General features: G+C 37.5%; 1 protein-coding gene across 3 annotated transcripts in view; it reads left to right on the top strand.

Annotated features, from left to right (window-relative positions):
* Positions 1 to 18,006: 18,006 nt before the first annotated feature.
* Rpn3 (regulatory particle non-ATPase 3) overlaps positions 18,007 to 18,867 on the top strand; it is a 120,909-nt gene continuing 120,048 nt past the window's right edge. For 2 of the 3 annotated variants that reach the window (XM_081736003.1, XM_081736005.1), the window contains exon 1: positions 18,007 to 18,164. The gene's annotated coding sequence lies outside the window, so the exon portion shown is untranslated. The remainder of the gene's footprint in view (positions 18,165 to 18,867) is intronic. The other variant, XM_081736004.1, reaches the window with a different exon arrangement.

The following is an 18,867-nucleotide window of genomic DNA, read 5'->3' as shown; positions in this document are numbered from 1 at the left end:
ACCGAGAGTAACAGAGCCATCTTAACGGTCCCATAGCCACTTCGCCGGGGGCCCCGCAAACGTTGGGGGCCTCACGACCAGAACGGCTTGTATTAATTAGGAGCAAAATATAGTCATAGGGACGACAACACACTTGTTTGCTCTGGGGCCTAATATACTGTTAAAATGGTACTGGAGAGTAGATTAGACTGGACAATAGAGTAGACGGCACAAGCGCGGGGCCCCGTTAGATGCGGGGCCCGATTGGGAGAAATCGGTCCAATCGTCTTAAGGCCGGCCCTGATTAGAGGCCATACTGTTCAACGTATCTGGACCGAATTCTAGACATAACTTTTTAATAACATACTATCGTTTCGAATTTTATATCCTTCGATACCTAAAAGTAAGGGTAGTTTACTGAAGGATGAAAATTTAAAATAATTCAATTTTCTGAAAAAAAAAAAAAAAAACACTGACAATTTTATTTTTTATAAATATATATTTTATTAACAACTCTCCACCGTAGTATCAATCATTTTTCTAAAAAAAAAGATGTATGGTTTAATTTACTGTATGGTATGCGTTCTTTTTGCACAATTTTCTCAACCACATTTCATAAATAAATGTATCATTAATAACCTAACAATATGACAGCTCATTCGTCATGTAAACATTCAGAAGGAGTAGCTTTCCCCCGATGATTTTACCATTAACGCCTCAGGCAATTTTGTTCATATTTCGTAAAGAAATGTTTCATTAATAAACTAACATCCAGCATAAATCGTTTATCCCGATAACATACAGAAGAAAACGTTTTCTCAAGGGTTGAATATTTTTTTACAATTTTCTCAGCAATAACTGAGACAAATTTGTTGTAATTTCAATAAAAATATTTTCTGTAGTAATCTTACAATATGCTATAAGTCGCTTGTTCCGAAAAGAGATAGTTGACTTTGACATGGAAATTTTTTCCGACGATTTTCTTAAAAATTACTCGATATGCTAGGTCCAGATTATAAATAATTTACAATATGGCATAAATCGTTTATCCTCAAAATTACAGATAAAATATTTTACCTTTGGGGGTAAGTTTTTCCCGATGACCTTCCCAAAAACAACTCAGGAGATGCTTCTTGTTCATATTTCATAAATAACCTAGCTATATGGTATAATTTCCTAATCCTGAAAATCTAGAAGTGGTATATTACTTTTGAAAGTAAGTTTTACCCTGCGATTTTCTTAAGAACGACTCAGGCGATTGTGTTCGTATTTCATAAATAAATGTTTTATGAAAACAATAACAATATAGCATAGCTCGTTTGTGCTGAAAAGATCCACAAGGGATAATTTATTCTTGGGGTGATTTTTTTCATGATTTTCTCAAAAATTAATTAGACGCTTTTGCTTATAGTTCACATACAATTATATCCTTAATAATTCTAATATATGGCTTAAGTTATTTCTAACGGAAATATGATCAATGGGTACTTTACTTTTGGGCCTAAAGTTTCTTCTAGCAAAGTTTCACAAAGCATTATTTTATTCGCAATTTCCCAATTAAATGTTTCAATAATAGGTGCAGCCTAACAGTGTAAGAAATTCGAGCGAGAAAGTACAGTGCATTCGCTCAACAAAATCGAAACATCTTTTTAAATGTGCCTTGTTGTGGTCAAATGGTTCAAGTGCATTGGTTCTGGATTTGATTTTCAGTGAGAGCTAGTGTATTTTCATCCAAGACATGTGAGATGTCGGTGCAAAGAAAAAAGTGTTTTAATAAGCCTAACCAAGCTAATCAATAATACAAAGAAATAATATAATGTTACGAAATTATCGAAGAAACGTTGTTAATATCAGGTAGGCGTGACTGAATTGTCCAAACGATGATTGTTAATTCGAAAGGTAAAAAGTGAAAAATACAATGCCAGGTTAATCAGTGGCCTCTAGATAAAGCTATCGTACTAAGAAGTGATTGAGATAGGACCAAAAAATGTTTTAATCGCTGGGAGACATGTAAGTTAATTTCGTGCTTAATTTAAACTATATTTGTTTAATTTTAAAACTGTTGACCGTTATCACCTGTGCATCACGGACAGCAATCCGCCAGTAATTCTTTGTTTCCGCCCGGTGGGAGTTCATGTGGTTCGGATTCCACGTTAATCAGTAGGTCCATGTCTCATATAGCCTCGCTGCTGAAAGGGACGATAAACTCAAAATCACATCACACATCTGTGTCTTCGCCTTTGTTTTAGCCCATAACTGTCTTTATTTATGAGCTCTTTCGTGGCCAAGTGGTTAGTGCACGCGCCTTTGGCGTGGGAAACTCGGCGAGAGCTCACCTGTTCGGAGTCCACGTTAATCAGTAGGTCGACGTCTCATATAGCTTCGTTGCTGAACGAGATGTTAAACTCAAACTCAATGTCTTTGCTCATAAATTTTTTGTGTGTGGTTTTGCATATACGTGGCGTGGACATTAAATTTTGATTTCTACGCCATATGTACCTAATTACACACACACCTATAGAACGAACACAACAAACTTGGAATATCTATATTGTTTGTGCATGGAAAATCATCTCGCGGCGCTGCACGGGAGAGCCGTGTGTATGGAATTCTATACACATGGCAATCAACGTGTTAAGAAATGGATAATAATAATAATAATAATAATAATAATAATAATAATAATAATAATAATAATAATAATAATAATAATAATAATAAACAGAAAACAATACGAACACTTACATAATTTATAAACATAAGTTAACATTTATTAAAGCATATAACTGCAATGGAATTAAGTTGTTTCTTTCTCTCCCTGACCGCAACAGCCCTTATTGTGTCAAGGCGTAGAAGAGAACTTGTGGCACTCACGACTTTGGGGCGGTGTGTGGTCAGAACATCGGATCCCTTTGTGTTAGTCCTTACTTTCTAGACTGATGCAGTTATTCCCGGTAGAATATACAAGCAAATAGACTTTACTATTACTATTGAAGTGAATAATTCTACTCATTCCCTCAATGTGATACTTGTGGTTGCTTAACTGTATACAGAGAGCTGATCCATGGAAGAATCGTTGATAATAATAATAATAATAATAATAATAATAATAATAATAATAATAATAATAATAATAATAATAATAATAATAATAAATAACAGAATCTCGACAAATATTCTTGCAAATAATAGGAAAAGTTTGTGTCATACTATTCACTTTGCTGGACACACCAGTGTGCCGCGTTATACCGATTATGGCACACTTGAATATAGAGTAAATTTAGTCTTTTTAGCCTTCGACTTAGGAATAAGGTTCGCGAGAATTTTATTTAAAAAATAATATACTCAGAATTTTATATAGTAGTTGGTTTTATTCGAAATTACATACTTCCTGCAATTGTTTTTTGATTGAAATTATTTGAAATGAAATCTTTAAAGTTTTCCGTCCCACGTTTACGCCGGCTAGGCTAAAGGAGACAGTGATGATGAGAAATGAATGAAATGGTCGAATGAAGAAAGTGGGAGAAAACGAGAGAACCCCGAGAAAACCCACGCACACGGTGTTTGTCCATCACAAGGTTCACTTGGGGCGAGCAGGGATCGAACCAAGGACTCCATGCACCAGAGGTGAACGCTCTACCACTGAAATACCGCTGCCTCTGAAATTATTTAAAGGAGAAAGAGACTACTTTATAACTTGACGATGAACACATTTGTTTAAAAATACCACCTTTTCTTGAAATATTGCTTATAGACAGGGGTGGCTTAAGGCTTTGGTGATCTGGAGCCGACTATTTTATGGGAGCCCTATGTTACGAATAGTTCCAGCGCATAAATTTTCTTTGCTGCCTTCCACTGGCTCATATGCTTATCAAACCACCGAGAACTATACTGTAATATTTTATTGTGCTCCAAGTTTACAATAATTAGTTCAGTTACATTCATTATTAACAGTTAAATAATTATATTCATTATTAACAGTTAAATACTGCTGATGGAAAGACTTAATTCTAGCGATACCGCGAGCATGACGAGCCGAAAGGAATTTAGTATAGATCTGAAGCCTATAATATAATAAGTTGATTGCTATATTTTAGTATTAAACAGAGGGATTTTAAGCCCCTCCCCCCCGAGCATGGGGTATAGGAGCTTTGGTTCCATTGGCACCGCCCTTAATCCGCTAATGCTTATAGATTCGACGGCCTGGTCCGGGCTAAAAATTCCGGTCCGTGCAGACTTCTAGCCCCTGTGTATATGCTATTTTGGAAATACAGTAGAGTTTCGCTTATCCGAAATAAAACCGGCAAACAGAACGCCGGAATTTATGGATGTGTTAAGAAAAGACTTATTAAAAGTCAAACTATGATATAATTTTACATATTACGTATCTTTAATCATGTTTTGTAAGAAATAAATATAATGCATTGAATCAGGGACGTATTGTGCGTGAGGTCCTGGAAGCTGTCCCCTTCCAAAACTCAAGCACTTTTAAATAAATATTTTTCTCTTTTGAGGTTCTTTTATATCAGATTACATTGAGACAGTGTCCAAACTGTGGGCAATACGTTGTTGTTATTGTTTTAAGAACATACCGTAATGCCATTAATACCAGGTGGAATTAAAGAACACTTTTAAATGGGATTACAATTTCGATTACGTTCTGTTTATAACGTTAATGTATTAGAACAATACACACATTCCCATTTGCTATTTTTGTTATGTGACAGTTTTCCTTAGATGTGTTTCAAAAATATTTTTTGATTTCGTTTGTGCTACAATGCAGTTTGTTTAAAGTAAACCGGTTCATAAATGAAAAGTAAGAAAAAGTATAAGAGAAATACAGAACTGTTGCATTATTATTATTATTATTATTATTATTATTATTATTATTATTATTATTATTATTATTATTATTATTATTATTATTATTATTGATATTTTTGAAACATTAGAATAACGTGCTTACGAGGATTCGTGATGGGGCCCGTCCAAAAAGAAAACCTGGATATGTGCCTGCACTGAATGATAGACGAATGAGTCATGGTGTAGACGGGCTTGCTAGCGATAGAGTCTGAGAGATGAAATCTGAGTTTTACGTCCCACGGTGTTTGTCCACCACAAAGTCCGCTTGGCGGGGCTGGGATCGAACCCGGGACCCCAAGTACCAGAGGTGAACGGTCTACCACTGAGCCACCGCGGCCCCTGCGATAGAGTCCAGAGCAGTGCTTAAAGTGACATCAGATGAGGTGACGGTATGGAACAAATATGACCACTGTTAGCACTACTTTTGCCAGAACCAGTGGCGTATTTAGGGGGACCTCCGGACTTAACTCCCCCCCCCCCGAAATTTTATTTACTATATTAAAGTAAACGGCATACCTTGTAGAATTTCCACATTTCCAGGACTAAAGTTAGCAGTCCCCTCGAAACAAAATCGTAAATACGCCACTGGCCAGAACCCTAAAGAACATCTCTACTCCTGACATTTTTGCACAATTTTTGATGTGAAAAATCTATAGAAAGAGAGAGAGAGAGAGAAAGAAAACAAATGTTTTATTCCTCACAATCATCAGCCTAACAGAAATAAATATTAATATTCAATGAATATTACTGTATTTTCAGTTGTATTCCATTGTATTGCATTGTATTCCATTCAATAAAATAGTAACTTTAAATATTGCTAATCATCATATTATTCGGTAAATAATTACCAGCAGATAATACAAATCCAGTGAACAGAAAAATGTGTAGCCGGTTTACGATTTAAAAAAAAAAAAAAAAAAAAAAAAAAAAATCTGTCAGCTCAAAGTGTAAATTTCTTATACTTTCTACATAAGTGTGGACCTCTAAAAATATACAAAACATATTGTACATAGACCTACTTTAGAACCAAGGGCGTAATTTAAGGGGCAGGGGCCAATTGCCCCCCCCCCTCGAGTTTGAGATTTATATAGATTTTATCCATAGAATAGTAGTAAGTCAGTGAAAAACGCGACATTTTACTTATATCATGGGGTCTTGCTTCCCCCAAATAAAATCTGAAATGACGCTTCTGTTTAGAACACGATTAGAATATTAAGATATTTTTACCAACCTGGCTTCTATTAGATACAAATGTCTGCTGTCCGGAATATTAAGTCATAGCATCCACCACAGCTTCTTATAAGGCCCATCTTCCTTCTTTTCTCGTTGCTGACATCTTCAGTAGTCTGCACTCCGCCTTCCTTTTCGTAACCAAGACTTAACATACGGCTCAGGATTAAACGTGTGTACAGGGGGCACGATTAATGACACAAACATTATACTCGAAACTGTACTAATTTGTAGCGAATTTCTAAGATCAGACATTATTATGTTCATTTTACTGAAACCACGTTCACAATCTGCACTGCTAATTGTTATGGTGTTAAGAGCGGTGAAGCACCTTTTTACAGTTTCAGTAACAACCCTCTTCCCTGTTGCTTTATTCGCGAAGAACATCATGTGAATTTAATCCAAACCTAAAAGCAAGTTCCTTGATTTCTTTCTCACCTTGTCGAATGTCACCGGAGTCACTGTTGACTTATTATCTTGTGATTCGTATCGTTTTCATTAATGGTTCGCATTTTGAGGTTATCCACTATGCACTGTATTGACTGACATCTGTTGACAGATGGAAAATTAATGTGCTTGTTAAGTTTCACTCCTTTGAAAACCCCGGTTTCAACACTTTTGAATACTTCAGCTTCATTGTCGCCTGGCGTACATTTTAAACTCTCTATTCTATTTATAAGCCCTTTTTATGCTGCAGTCACGCATTTGCAATAATTCTGACAGACTTTTCAATTCCTGCAGAATATCAAAGAAAAGTCCTAAAAGTTTAATAAAATTGTAGGAGCTTAGTTTATCTGCTAGTCCTTGGAACTGACTTCGCTCTTTATTGTTGCGGCAGCTGTTTCTAGATTCTGTAGAACAATGTATATATGCTGCAGTGTATGAACTCCATACAAATTTTACACAGCGAAAAGAAGACGCCACCCATCTTACATCTATAATGCGACCTATCTTTTTAAGTTGACTTGCAACATCATGTGCACACTTTTCAAGTTCGTTCGAATATTTTGGAGAGAGACTGTACAGCTTGTACAGAGCGCTAACCAAAATACTAAAATGATTCACACCACCACCAATAGTCTCCAGTGCATCATTTACAGCAAGTTCCAATCTATGACTAAGGAAATGCCACAACACGATTTTGGGAAATTGTTGTAATCTTGATCCGACTCCAGATTTTTTTCCCGCACATAATACTAGCACCATCGCTTGTGAAACCAACCAGGTAGTCCCCGAGATAATTATTATCAAAACCGTTCCTTCGGAGACAATCCATAAGAACGTTGTATATTGTATCTGATTTTTGATCCGGAAGTTCCAATAGTTCTAAAAAGAACGTATAAATATCATCACTACAGTTATTGTCTTTACTTTCAACTCCTTCGCTATCCGGAATACGCGCACGTATATAAATATTTAACGCGCTTTTGTTACTTAATGTGGTTGATTCATCAACAATAATACCTATCATGGACTTAGCATATTTAATTTTCTCAATAAGTCTACTTTTCATTTCAGCACTAATGTGGCTTACAATGGCCGCGCATACAACATTACTGTGTAAAATTCGCCCCATATCAAGGCCGTTGGCGGCTTGAAGATCTCTTAAATGGGAATGATCCAGAAACGGCCTGTCTTGTTTTGCAGTATAGTATGCTGTTCGAAAAACTCGACACGTTGTTTCAAAGCTACATTTGCTTTTATTGTCGAAAAGTTTTTCTAAGCTCTGGTTTTCAACTTTCAAGAGTATTCTTTCCGCGGTGCAGTGGGCAATACTTTTCTTATGTTCGAAAATTTTCTTCCGTAATGAATGTTGTTACATTTCCGTTGTAGACCCGAAAGGTTTAGCACTACCCGCAATCCACTGTTGTGATAGCGATACGCCAACACTTGAATACAATTTCAAGTCCTGAACTTTACAACTTACACAGCCAAGAGTATTCGAGACAGTTAACCACGGATACTTTTCTTTAAACATGTTAACTTGATTTTGGCTCCAGCACAAAGGTGCACTAAAGGATTTCTACAATTGGCCACTAGTATCACTTGAACTTCAGCCTGCAGATTTCTCCTGTAGACTTCCGGAGTCTTCCTGTGAAAGACCTACACCAGAATTACTTTTCTTCGCATTACCACTAGAAGCACTGAAATAAGATTCTATTGACCTCTGGGTACGCTTCATTTTTCTTAATTAGCACACCACACACAATCACAACATTAATGGAGCAAAGCAACACAATTAGAAACGGCCTGAATTAGACATGCGTAGTTCGCATCTGCCAAATGTTGAAAACAACTTGTGCGTAGGAGCTGTGTAGTAAGCTGGGAACTACGCGAACTAAAGCCTGTCAATCTCAGATGAACCCTCGGAAATATGCGACACAGATCAACATACCCTAACGATATGCGAAACATTGTTAGGTCCCACCGCGCCACCCTCTGACGGAGGAAACCCTCCCTTTGACTAGGGAAAAGAAGTGAATGACCACGACTTTGTTGCCAATTTGTCATTCAGTCGTTTGGTCTTGACGAGTGAAGTTCTTCAAATAAATCATTGTGGCAATGCTTCCGCATCAAACAATTGAAAGCTTTCAGTCGCAGCAACTTGTCCCTCCTCTTTCGAGGGACGTGCAGGAAAATACACATTGACAGCACCACCACACCACCAGAAGGGGCACAGCGTTGCCAATGTGTGTAATTACACAAAATGTGTGCAATTTTGTCTTGTGTGTGCATTTAGTGTGTAATGCCACTCTGTGTACATTTTGTGTGTACTTTGGCACAATTAATATTTTGATCATTGATGATTTTTGCGAAGTTCCTTTCATTCAAATATTCATTATTTTCATTCTTTTTTTTTAAAAAAATGCCTTCTAAAAACTACGAGCGAGAACGCCTGGCTCCAGGGCGGCGAAATAAAACCTATCTTGCTTCCTTGGTACCTCACTTCTTGTTTTTCAGAAGCGGGTGTCATGACCATTAGCACACATCCCGAAGCAAAGCCTCTTTGTTCAAGCAAAGCAATATGAATGAATGTTGTCCCTCGATGTTGGCCAAAACACGGGGCGGTGGGGGGTAAGAAGTCTTTTTTTCACCAATTGTCAAGAAAATGCCATTTTGTAAACAGATGAACGACACAGTGGACGAGGGATGGGAGGTCTTTCATTGAACGAAGGACAAAAATGAAAATGAAACGAAATCTTTGATAGTACAAACATATTTGTTGACTCAATGCTAACGTCGTCCTTATTTCTGTTTGTATTTTTTTACTACAATTTAAATAATTACAATTTAAAATAAGTTATTTTTACCGGTATCCCATACCGGCCGATTTTCTAACTTTCGGATGCATAACCGGCTCATACCGCCTCACTTTAAGCACTGGTCCAGAGCATCAAAAACAGCCTAAGACCACAACGTGCAGTTCTTCTTGCCGATGGATCCTACTTTTTACCTGCAATGATATGTCGGATAATACAGTCTGTGCAATAAACGAAGGTCAGATAAGCGAGACCATGGCGTATTGGTGTTTCATGCACCTAAACCTGTAAATTATTTGTGCAGAAAATATCTTTCACTCACTAGCTAATTATGTCGGTATGATCGCACATCTTGCCTTATAAAGTACAGTTTTATAAAGAATATATATATATATATATATATATATATATATATATATATATATATATATATATATATATAATGTTAAAAACCTAAAGAAGACCACCTTCAATAATTTTCTATAGCTTTCTTTCTTAATAACGGGAAACTTGTTCATTTCATCACGATAAATCACGTTTGGTACTAAGATAAATCACGTTTGGTACTAAGATGTTTCTGTCTATATATATTTTTCACACTTTAGTGGAGACAAAATTGTTCTTTTTCCAAGAAAAGAGGATGAGAGAAGTTATACAATAGCATAAACTGAAAAAAATCGCTATTACTAATAGTACACTAATTTTTAATAAATACGTCATTAGAGGAAACAAAAAGTTATTTCCTTATTATATTGTTTCGGTTCTTACTAACTTAAAAACTATACACTTTCTATAATGTTTTGTAAAAAATAAAATAAAATGGATGGGATGGGATGGGACTCGATCTGATGTAAAAACAGTATAAGAACTACTAGTCCGTCGCTCTAACCAGTTGACAACAGAGACTACGTTTTGTTGCCTGTCTTTATCTTAACAAATAAATGCTCATTGCTATAGAGCATGTCACTTCCAAACTTAAGAAAACAGTTTTCCTGTTTGTTTCTATATTTCCGTAGAACATCTTGGTTACTGAAGCTAATTTATATTTTGCAGACAACTTAAACCTTAGATTTAAGCCAATAAATGCAATATTTTACTCCACTTTCCAGTTCCTTAATTCAGCTCCCCCCCTACCAATCGTGTTATTCCCTCTGCAATCGTGCTCTGCTACTGCAAAATCCCTCAAAAACAGTATTGCCAGTGTACACAAAACCAAGCATAATTTTGTTTTTTGCTTATATTTTTCATTATCTTTTTTTTTTGAAATATCTTAGATGGATTGTTTTCTATTATCTCCACTTACTAATAACTGAATTTTACCCATAAACTTAAGGAAAATGGAATAGTTGCGAAAAATCGTGGGTTACAGTATACGCGTTTGTTTTTTTCGCCTGAGTTTACATCAATTTATTTTGTTATTTCTCATTTATATATGTTATATGTTATCATTTATTAACAAACATGGTAAATTTTGTTATACTTCGTAGGAAAAGAAAAAGCTCTGTGAATACAATGTGCAGTAGGTGTTCTAGATTTTCAGTGTTCCAAAACTGAAGTTAAGAAATTAACTTAAAATAAGTTACATTTTTATAAAAGCTAAGAGAAAAAGTATATGCATAACTTCTATTCTATAAGTGAAAGAAGAACCAGACAAGTGTCACATTGTTTATTCACTTTGGTGCTGGATAGTAGCCCATGATACGAAATAAGGTTTCCTCATTTTGTCTCGTTTCTCAATTTTATTCAATTCTCTTCTCGTCACGACTATCGAAGATTTTTCTCGTCTCTAATTTTGTGAATTTGTATTCAAAATGTATGTCTTGATTTTATTCTTAATTTAATTTAGAAATTAATTTAGAAATTTAGAGATCCACGAATTGTGTGATATAACAAAACTTAAACCATATTTATTATTGGGATATCTTAAAAAGTTAATAAAAGATTATTTTGATCCCATTATCACTTTATCAATATATATGAAATATTTATGTGAACTAATGTTGCCCAAGGTAGTAGTAGTAGTACCGACATTATACTATTTTGTGTGTGTTGGTGTTGCGTAGGGTTGTCAACTATGAAAAAGCTTAACAATTGCAAATATGAAAAAGAAAAATGAGGTTTAAACATGAAGGGCGTTATGTAGAGTCATTTTGACATATGATCAATTGGTAAAAGCGGACACGCCGTACCCTTACCTCGAAAATATATGTATGACGTCCCCCCAGTTCCTAAATATTACAATAGGCAAAGATAGGCAGAGGGAACTGCATGGCGTCATGCCGGTACCTACCGTCCCCTACCTTTTGAGATCTAATTTTACCCCTGCATATGATTAGAGTCGTACTAAATGCCTGACTACTGCAAGAAACATATGTTAGTATGGAACTAATCACGTGTCCAACTTTTTAGTATGGAACTAATCACGCGTCAGAACGACTCTGCATAAGACCCGAAGTATGTACCTCATTGCTTAAATATGTCGTAAGCAAATATGAATGAGGGCTTCATTCCGTACCGGTTGCATTGACATATCGCAAAACCTGGGTTTTAGATTGTGATCATCGGCATAGCAATTTCCTTGTTGCTGTATTTGTACTGTATTGTCATAGTAAAATTTTGCAAGAAATACGGAATGCCTATGGCAAATATTTGCAGTTAAACCCATTAGAGAAAAATTTAAAAATCGTACTAAACTCATCTTGTATTTGAACTATACGAAATGAAATAAGATGCCAGACCTCACCAGTCATCTTGAGTGTGAAACCCCGTATAAATCAATGGTCTGAAGAAAAAAAAATGGTTTAGGTATTCAAGTCTTGATGGAAGATTATTTATTTATTTATTTATTATTGATGCTTTTCTACTTGTAACATTTGTCGCATCAAACATTTGAAAAGCACCTGATTTTTCTTACACGCTGTACTAGTCACAATATTATGCAATGGCTTCTTTATCAGTAACTTAAAATAGTTGAAAACTGTTTATTTCAAAGAAATCGGAAGAATACTTCCCCATATTAATCAATGGGCTGAAGAATAAAAGTAGTAGAGGTAATCAAGGCTTAATGGTTATTTATTATTAGGTAGCGACTGTATTCACAACTGGTGCAATATTAGTGTGAATATTAGGTTTTTATTAATTTATTTTACGGGTAATATGTTATTAACTATCCAACCAATTTTATTTGACTTGAGCATTATATTGTGAAGAGGACGGAGAAGTACTATAAATTACATTCAGGGATAACACTGATTTTGAAAAGATAGAAGGACGGTAGATATCAGCATGACGTCACGCCATACCTTTGCCTATCTTTGCCCATTGTAATTTTTTATGAACTACAGGGACGCCGTACATATATTATCAAGGTGGGGGATGACGTTCCCCCGCTTTTCACCAAAATTTTACTCCTGATTACATCGCAAATGTGTACTTGAGAGTCCGGCAGTGTTCACCGTAGTAATCAATTTGTGTGTTGCAATATTGTGTGAAGAGGGAGGGAGATAATTGGGACTTTCTTTACATCTACGCTGCACTTTCATTTTTCCTTCTACATTCACTCGTGCATGCACACCCTTTCTTTTTACACTTCTTTCTTTTTCCTAACACACTTTTTACTTTCTCCTACGTTTAGCCCCAACCGCCTGGTTATTTTGCTCTCTCTCACAGTGTGAACATTCTTTCTGTTTTTGAAGATTCTTTACCCGATTGTCTTCTTTTTCTTACCCGATGGTGTCCCTTCACTATTATATTTTGCAGTTTAAAACATTTTTTATTCAAACAATTCTACTTCTACGCTGCTAATTCGTCCTTGTGAACGGGTCCATTTCACTTTTACCGCACTCAAACAAATCTGATTTGAAGACAATTTTAGTGACATAGTCGACTGGACCTTTTTCATCACGACTTCAATCTAGTACAGTCCATGATGTTATTGATAAAATTTTTACAAACTTGTTAACTTCGTCCATAACCAAGGATCTTATAAAATAGAGGAGTTTCCCTTACAACAAAATCTTGAACCCATACGTTATGGCATCTTAGGTAGAGTCGTCCCGTCCTTTACGGATGATGACCTTCTATTACGTTGCGCTGTAGTGCTCCTTTTTTGCATGTACGCCGCATATTTCGCTAACGTCCTTCCTTTGATGATTCATTTGCTAACTATTCACCTGACTCTTCTTTACCCACTAACTCCCATCCTAACCCTTCTGTTACGGACTCCACATCCTCTTTAATCCCCACTGGCACAATCGTTGTTACTTTTGTTGCCAACACTATTGCACCTTTGCTATATTTTCACCTCCCCGTTGAAACATACAACCCACGCCTAACAATGTAGTAACTGCCAATTTTACGGCCATTTTAAGCAGGTATGTCGTACTAAGCAATTTTGTGTCAAGTGAGGCCAACTTGGCCACCCTTCTTCCTCCTCCGCACCTCCCAAGTGCAAGCACTGTGCCGGTGACAATGTGGCTACATACTCTCAGTATCCGGAACGACTAATTCAAATTCAAATTAACACCTTTATGGCCACAAAACACTCTCCCATACCGAGCCTAACGACAATATTTAGCTACTACCCCTGCTCAACGCTCCTTAAAGGGAGAACAACCTTCCCATTCTCATTCGTCTTCTCCCGCCACTTCCAGCTTTACTCCGTTCACTATCCCAACCTCTGCTTCTTTTTCATATTCAGCTGCTATTTCTCGGCCTTCCTCTTCTCATTTTCCTTCCTCTCCTTCAGTTGCCCGAAAAATGTACTCTCTCAGTCCTCACTCTTCTCCTTTTGTTTCTGCCCGGCCCAAACTCCTGTAACAGAACGATCTCTTTTATCATTTTCTCCCCTTTCCAGTACCGTCATAGCTTTTCAGAAATCGTCACATACGGCAGACCGTCTACCTTCTTGTTCCTCCACTGTTTCTGCTATCCTTTCTCTTTTGAAAAAATCTCAACATAAATTTTCTCCTCCCGACTATAAATTATGCATCACCATACTCAAACTCTTACAATCACATTCACTATAACATCATCTGGTTCACTCTTTTCCACTCTAATACAATAGAACATGAAGAGCTCTCGCAGTAAACTGTACACCTCACATCACCTCATATATTTCTTCCATCCGTCTTCGCTCCTACTCCAAGAAACGTGGCTTACTAATACTTACCGCTTTAACATCCCCTCCTATCATTGGCTTCATGACGTTCGCCTTGATGGTCGAGGAAGACTCTCTCGGCATTCACAAATCTCTACCTTACGTTCTACATCCCTCTCCCATCCAATTTCCAGATGTTCAATGCCAAATGGTCACTGTTCACACTCTCACCCTGGTTAACCTTTGTATTCCCTCTCAAATTCACGTTCCTGATCATCTCTGGCTCTATTCTTTTAATTTCCTTTCGGCTCCCTGGATTTTAGGCGGTGACGTTAATTGTAACCACCCGTTCTGGGAGGCTTCCTTTTCCAACCCTGCTGGCTCTGTCCTTTATCACTTACTTCCCACCTTACTCTGTACTTTTCTGGCTACTGGATGTACCACACGCCTTCCCCGCTCACACGAACTCCTTACAGCTCCTGATCTTACCTTTAGTTCACCTGCTTGTTTAAGCCACCTAACATGGATTGTTTCTTCCGACCCTCACGGTAGTGATCCCTTCCCTATCATTTTACATAATGATGCCTCTCCTGCATTTTCATCCTTATCTTGTACAGGTCGCTCGTATTCCACTAACCTTGATTGCTCAACTAACCTTGATTTATTCTTCCTTTAACCCTCTCTAATCCCGTGATTCTCACTTCTTCACCTGCCTTATGTTCTCGCCTTTCCCAGACAGTATCAAATTCCCACTCAATTCCTCCACCCTTCCACTCTCTTCCACCCAATTCTTTCCTCCATCGTCCATGCTCATTATCCAAAATTGTGGACTCGGGAATGTCGTCAATTTGTTTTCCGCAGGCGCCAAGCCCTTAAAACATACCTCGCCACTCGATTCTATTCCAAATTCCTGCCATATCAACAAACCCAAGCCTCCACGACCCGTATTCTTCAACAACCCCGTCCTAATACCCGGCGAAAATTTTGCTTCAGCCTTCGTTATGGATCCTCTCTATCCTCCATTTGGAAATTTCACTGTTCTCTACGTAATAAGACGTGTCGTCCTACCTTTTGCGAATCTCTTTTTCCTCCACGGCTCCACCAATTCCATTCCCAATTAGCTCCTGCCAAGTGTTTATTCCCTCTTCTCTGGCTTTCTCTTCTTTATAACCCAGAATCATCCAGCCCTATCCATCGTCGTTTCACCATGTCTAAACTCTTCATCTGGCAAAAACGGCAACCACTACCGTCACCTCCAACACCTTCCTCGAACGTACCAGAAATTTTTACTCACCTTATATAACACTGTCTGGTATACTGAACGTATCTCCCCTCCATGGAAAGAATACCTTATTATTCCCATTCTCAAACCCACAAAACAACCTGGTATTGCTGATCATTATCCCCCTCTCCTCATGTCTCTTAAAGGTCTTTGAACATCTTAAACAACGCCTCCAATGGTTCTCCGAACACCAGCTTTTATTTTATAAACAGCAATATCGTTTTCGACTTGGTTCCAGCGTTTATCACTGCCGTTCCCTTTTTATCTCCAATATTTGGCTCGCTTTCTCCCGTACTCAGTTTGTTTTTGCTGTACTCATTAACCTCTCTCAGGCTTAAGACTCTGTTTCCCTTTATGACCTCATAGATATCCTTTGGCAACAAGGTTTCCCTTGTAAATATCTCCGTATTATACAACATTCTGGTCCAACGTACCTTGTATATTCGCCTCGGTTCCCAACTCTCTGCTGTACGCACCATTTCTCTAGGTCTTCCTAAAGGTTCTGTATTATCTCCTCTTTTACTCAACCTCTTTCTGGATCCTATTCTTCACCAAACCAGTAACACCGTTCGGCTTCTTTTTTATTGTGATGATTTAGCCTTCTATATTCCTTCTTCCTCCCTTGAACTCGCTATACCCCAACTTATTTCCGCTCTCACCACCTTTTCCACCCGGTATTTTAACCACGGCTTAAGAATTAACTGGAACAAAACATCGTTTCTCGTTTTTAGCCGTAAACGTACTCCCGCCCTCCCGTCCCTTATCTATACCGGTATTACACTTCCTTGTACCTCCCTTTGTTAAATATCTCGGAATCGTCTTTTATTTATTACTATTTTAAGGTATAGTGGTTTCTTTCTTTCCCTTTCTCCTTCTAGTGTCTTTCAACGATTCCAATCCCTTCAACATTCCAATCTCTGCTGCACTCTTAGCCTTCCTACCACAACTGCTGCCACAGCGCTTTCTTCTTAAACTCGAGTTCCACTCTAACAATTTACCGTTAGTAATTCTCGGACAAATTCTGTCTTCAACGTCTCCAACTTACCCGATCCCCTCTCCTCCCTAAGCTGACTTTGCTTTGACACCTTCATTCAGCCTTTAAACTTTATCCACATTTCGCATCTCTTCCTTTAATATACACTAGTTACTTTGACCTTTCACTACATCTGTTACATATCCACTGCACGTATACTCTTCCCTCCTACCTCCACGTTTATCCTGTTTTTTCCCAACCCCTTTCTGGCATTCTCCCCCAATACCCTCCTCCCCACCTCTCCGCCCTCGCCTGTTACCAACATCTTTTCTCCTCCTCTCCTTCAGCACACTGTGCATTTGTACTGCGACAGTTCTGTTCAGGGCTTGCATTGGGGTTCAGCCATTTACGATTCCTCTCTTCAGCAATGTTTCAGCTTTAAACTGGCCCATTATGTCAGTACTTTTCTCACTGAAGTTTATGCCCTACTTGCGGACCTTTCTTCATTCTCTTCATCATCAGTATCCATCTAGCTGCATCCCCAGATTCTAAATCTCTACTTCAATCCCCAGAATCTTCCCCCTGGACTTCCGCATTGTCCTGGATTCTTTCTGAAATGCGTCTCCTACTTCATTATCGCACTTTCCTCACCTTTACCACTTGCTTAGTCGGCTCTAAAGATCTTATAGGTATAATCGGAAATTCCTTAGCGGATGCTGCAGCCTCATATGGAGTCCTTCACCGTACCTTCATCCTTCTTTCAGTCTCGCCTACTGACCTTTTCCCGGTATTTACTACGTTTCATTATCAACGCTGGACTACTTATAATACTTCATGTACAGAGGCACGTTGGTACTGGCACCATCCTTGTACTCTCCGTTCCCTATAATGGTTCCTTCATCATACTCTTCCTTCCTTTCACCTCCATTTTCCTCTCCGTAACAGACTTCAGATTCTTTATACTCCCCACCGATTTTTTCTTGTTCGAGAACGCACTACTCGTCTTTTTAATTGTGGTCTCGATACTGGCACCATCAATCATTTCATTTTCTCTTGTCCTCTCTACCAACAACATCGCCTACAATTTCTAGCCATTCTCAATAATTGTTTTGGTTCTGGCCCATTTAATGTCGTTTCATTAATTTTCACCTTATCTCCACTTGTTCTTTACGCCTATTATCTCTATTTACAACGATATCTACGTTATTTCACATCTTGTAATCATCTCTAAAGATTCATCTCATATTTCCATCATTTTATTTTAACATCACCGCCGATAATTGCCACGAGAGCGTACTTCGCTGAGGTATATAGCAACAGAAGAAGAAGAAGCACAATTAAAGAAGACGAAGAAATAAACTAATCTTTGACAATTGACTGTGATACTGACAAACTAATTTTGTTGTTCCGTTTTCAGAAAAATGACTGGTAAAGTTTGACAGATAAAAATAGCATTATAAAACAGCGTGCTCTTGGGAAGTAAGTATTATTATTATTATTATTTGTTCATTCAATGTGCAAGTTTGGGAGATAGATTGTTAGTTAAGCATGTTTGGGAGATAGAATGACGTAGCTTTTAGAATTCGTATGATTAAATTGTGCTACCGGTGGGTTCTATACACCGTTATTATAATTTGGATCCTATATTGTGCTAAATTTTTTCCTGCTAGGAACAGGTAGAAAGTAAGAGATATATAATGGAATGTAGTAAGAACCAATGCTGGGTTACTACGAGATTTTCATCGTTTTGATTTCCCGAATTCACAGTGAACTAGGGCCATTTATGAAAACCTTTCTTTGTGCCACAGAGCATTTACTATCTGCTTAAAGATGTTTTTTCCATACCTAATAAGACCATTCTGTTTACATAAGAAACTAATATGAAAGGTGATTTTCTAATGAATTAAACTGAAAAAAGAAATGAATGATGGATGAAACAGGTGCAGATGAAAGTATGGGACATTTTATTACTGGAAATACTTTACAATAAACGCTCAAGCCATGCATCCAAAAGTAGAATTGTTCAGCAATTAGGTAAATACCGTTTAAACCAGTTTTATGTTCCTTCGATCAAGGGGAGCCTTAGCATATGAAATTGGACAGGTCTGTATTTGGCAAGGCAGTAACAAACCTATTTCCTCAGTTACAGTTCGAGTTCCCAAGAGCAAATCCGTCCAGGCAA

This window comes from Thermobia domestica, chromosome 13 (genome assembly GCF_964235325.1).
Source record: "Thermobia domestica chromosome 13, izTheDome1.hap1.1, whole genome shotgun sequence".
NCBI classification, from domain to species: Eukaryota; Metazoa; Arthropoda; class Insecta; order Zygentoma; family Lepismatidae; genus Thermobia; species Thermobia domestica.
The sequence above is the reverse complement of the archived record's forward strand: the minus strand, read 5'-3'. Positions and strand labels throughout refer to the sequence as shown.